We start from the raw sequence: 4666 nt of genomic DNA on the forward strand, positions 1-4666 counted from the left end.
AAATAGAAGTTTTCTAATCTTCCTTGAACTGTGCAGATTTATTTCGAAATACACAAGACACAACAGATCACGGCAATGCTCCGTGTGACCACAAGAGGGCTCTGTAAACACACAGTTTGTTTACAATAGATCCTCTCTGATTCGCTATCATTCGCACTACATGCCACGTTTTAGTTCCTTGTCATATTCTCAGCAAACGTTCGTATTATTCATAATTTTTATTTTGTAATGGAAAAGTCTTCTGGTTAACTATAGAGTAAAAACAGCAATGGTTTAGATTTCCTACCCAGTGAGAACACACGAGAGATTCAACATTCAGTGAGATATTTGCTAGCATCATCAGACTACCTGTAATATGAGGATCTTTCATGTTTCTTTCCTGCTCTCGGAGAACACTGACAGCATGTGGTGACACAAGTTTGGGTGATGGATGCCACGCTTTGGCAGATTGTGAGTGCCATACATCATGACTGAGCCTCAGTGAGAGGGAGAAAGTGACAGAAATAGAGCAGAAGCAAAAAAAAGATGACACATCATCACTCATCATCATAATTGAGCAGGTATTGATGTGCTCATCTGTGCTGAGTTCTGCAATGCAACACTTCATACTACTATCAGACTACACTGTGATCTATTCAGCCAGTGTGACTGGCCTTTAAGTGTTTGATCTGAAGAAAAAACAAAATCTCTCTCTCCCTCTCTCTCTCTCTTTAGATCGGGTTAAAAGATAGCAGACAAAGATATAAAGCAGCAGGACTGGCAAAATTTTTTTTTAAAGCTTGTCAGTTCATTTTCAGCTTTGATCTGATTTTTATCAGCTCCTTTGAACGGAGACAGTCAACTCTCAGGGTTTGTAACCATTACAAGCTGAACATTAGCACTCAAACCACACACTTGGAAAAGTTGCGATTACACCTACCTCTCTGTCTCCTGCTTTGTGCCTGAGGTTATCTGTTCAAAGACCACTGGTGTTTCAGCATCCAAAACAAGGAAGACAGACATCAGTTTTCAAAGGTTAGGCGCCTAAAATAATTGTTTCCAAAGGGAGCACCTTTAATCCAAACGTAGGCTACTCAGGGTTTTTCTAAAGGATGCTTCATTCGGACCGAAGTGTTATCCAGCCCTCCTCCATGAGCCTTTAATAGTAGACTCTTCTGGTAGAAATTTAGGCATGGTTTAAAACTGAAACTGCTGTAAATATCATCATGCCTACATACTTAAAACAGACTTAAACATACAAAGAGATAGTCTCCCTTTATATAAATCCTAAGATGAACAAACTTGTGATTAGGATACTGTATTGTAGGCCTACACAATAAGACTGTATGATTTGCTACATGCAAGTAGGCTATTACGGTCTTACAATTAATATTTTAACACACACAAAAAACTGCTATGTTTTTCATTTCGGATCGGTCCAATTTTAGTGATGATGGGAGTTATCCAAAATTATCTGAAATACACAATTTTATTCAAGCACTTTAAATACCACATATTTATAAATAAAATATATACACAAATAAATGGTTCAGCCTGTTATGCAGGGATATTTTATTCATAGTTTAGTAATAAAATGAATATGCATATGTTTAATGTAAATTAATGACAAAAATAATGCTTTAAGTGTGTCCTTTAAAACCAAGATCTGACCCAAGAATTTAGATTTTCGACATATTATGAAGTTACACTTAGGCCTATATTATAGAAGAATTATATGGTATCAAATAAGATCAGGGGACACATTGTCACCTGATTAAAAGTATTCAAGTTTATATGAGAAGACTATTAGGCTGTATTTGCCCATAACAGTGTGGATAATGTTATAAACTTAAATGTTTTATAGCCCAAATCATTACATAAATGACTCATTACTCTAATGAACAGCAGTCTCAGTCTGAAGGAAACCTATAACTCACTTGGCCTCTGCACTACTTTTCAGAACCTTATATACCATTAGGCTACCCTATTAGTAATTTGTTAAAACGAGTGTAATTAGCGTCTTTTAAGAGCTTGTGCGTCGTAAACGTCAAGTGTAAAGTGAATGAAGGAGCATTCAGCACTGTTCAGTGATCATTCTCGGCCCTTCAGGTAAAGCACTGTGGCTGTGCGCACAGGAAGGTAACAGCTCCCTCTATCCATCAGATGAAGACCAGGATGCAACTACGGGATGCGGTCGGACAAGTGCGCTGATGCTGCTGAGGAAAATATTTCAGTTTTCTTTCATAGATGAGAATACCAAAACACAAAGGACTTAAGACAAACGAAAATCACTCAACACGGGGATTTAAGATGACAACACTCGAATATGTTTGCAGTCGTTTTTTTCGTCTGTGAAACAGACCGAAGAAACAAAAGCGTGCTCGTGAATACCAGCGCGAGAGACACGAGACAAAACCAGAAAACAGCGATGCTTCATTTCTGTTTACAGAGCTTTATTTGTCTTCATCGCTCTTTTGCAATAAACACGAGACTAAACCGTGAAAAACTAATAATTCAACACTTCCACTGTCTGCTTATCACATAACGCGCCTGGAATAAGGATTTGGACAAAACTCTTATGGCAATAACGGGACTTTAAGATGAAAGCCTCTGTTTATGAAGACATATCGAAAAGGAAATGAGTGTGTTACAGTAAGTTTGACGGCTGCATCACCAAACCCGTTATTGTTTGGTAATGTGTGTGTTTTTCCTGTATTGACACTTCTAATAACAGAAATGATGAACTGCCCCTCTTGTTATACCAAATATTGTTCTGGGTGGACTCAATAAGTGAGCAGTCAAGATAGACACAGGACAGCGCAGCATCAGGCAACACACACATCTCCTATGGTGACACCGGTTAGACATGCCAGTTTTACTGAGAAAAACACGTCTGCGGTAAGTATCCACGATTATTACAGCAATAATAACTGCCTGTGGCATTTATGGCGAATGTAGGCTACATGTAGCTGTGTAAATGTCATTTATAAAAACAAAAATAGACTACCTTTCAGCAGCTAGCCTACATCAGACTCAGAAGTTTAGAATGTCATTGTTGAAAGATATGCTCATCAAGAAAACAATTTTTAGGTGTTCATTAGCAAGTCTAAATCTGTTCTAATCTGGAAACTGTTATCAGTATTGTGAGTCTGAAACATCATTTCAATATCTTCTAGCTGTACAAGATCAATGCTGAAGGGGCACAAGTCTGAATTTTCCACAGAGTGGGTGATGTTGCTGTGATGAGGATGCGCTTTCCTCTGAAGAAGATCCGCAAGCAGTTCAAACTCCTTCTGCTGCTTGTTTTGCTTATGTTTGCCATTGGGTTCACGTATCTTCACATCAACCAAGGCAAAGCCATCAAACTCCACTTCAACTATGGGAAAGGTCAGTATTAATGAAACTGCACTATAGCCTTGAATGGAGCATGGAGCATTTCTCATCAAAAGACTGTAATGGCTACTGAAGCCATAATAAACATATCTCCAATATCTTTAAATGGGATTGTGCACAACAATTCAATTGTGAGAAGTTGAATGTGAAAATTAGACTATTCTTGCATATCAACTGAATCTTTCTATTGGGTTTCAGAAGCAGGTTAATGAGCAAGGCAGTGCAGTAAAATTGAGCTGTCCATTGCTAAAGTGTATGATCTAAATTATGATTTTTCCTTTAGGTTAAAGTTTAATTATTGCTTATTTCTGCCCAGCTAACTGCTGATTATTCCTAAACTAATTTGTGCTCTGGGTTGTACAACCATTAGTACTCCAGATAAGACTCAAAGCGGCTCTGTGCAAAGATGATTTTCCTTTATGCTTTTTGAAGAGAAATTAAGTCTAACCCACAGGCACAATTTGATGGATGTCCTGAAAGGTACCAATTCAGTGACAAGAGTTCCCCTTCCTTTAATTACTGTCAGGAATAATCACTTACCACACACAATTCTAAGAGCACAAGTGGCCTTTTACACATTTCCCTGTTAAACTTGGTAGTGTGTGTGTGCGTGTGCACTGGAGAGGTTGATGTAAAATGCTTTTTACTCGTCCACAGTGTTATTTATACAGTAGAAAATATGCATAAAAAGTCTATTATATAGTTAGAAATAATGAATGTCAGTACTCAGAGATTTTTATCTAGCTCTTATGATGTGGCTTTTCTTCTCTCGACTGAATAACACTGCCTTAACTTAGAAAAAAAAGTCTTACATTTATGATATACAAAGATGTTTCAACAACAGTATTTAGATCTTAATTCCAATGTTCAGTATAATACAGATGTTGAACTGGACAAGTTATGACATGCATGTTATCAAATAATCAGCACATTCACTAATTAATAAACTTAATCAAAAGCTTAGCTGAGTTTGCATAGATTCTACATTGGTTTCCAACATTTAAAGGGATAATTCACCCAAAAATGAAATTCTGTCATTAATTACTCACTCTCATGTCGTTTCAAACCCATAAGACCTTCGTTCATCTTCGGAACACAAATTAAGATGTTTTTGATGGAATCTGAGAGCTGTCTGACCCTGCATAGACAGCAACGCAACTGAAATGTTCCCAAGTCCAGACAGATAGCAAGGAGATCTGTAAAATCCATGTGACATCAGTGGTTGTCACATGGATTCCTGCAGCATACGCTGTTTACAGGGTGATGCAGAGGAGACAAATTGTTGAATAAAGTC

The sequence above is a fragment of the Sinocyclocheilus rhinocerous genome, unplaced genomic scaffold (assembly GCF_001515625.1).
Source record: "Sinocyclocheilus rhinocerous isolate Xijiao unplaced genomic scaffold, SAMN03320098_v1.1 scaffold2340, whole genome shotgun sequence".
Taxonomy (NCBI): Eukaryota; Metazoa; Chordata; class Actinopteri; order Cypriniformes; family Cyprinidae; genus Sinocyclocheilus; species Sinocyclocheilus rhinocerous.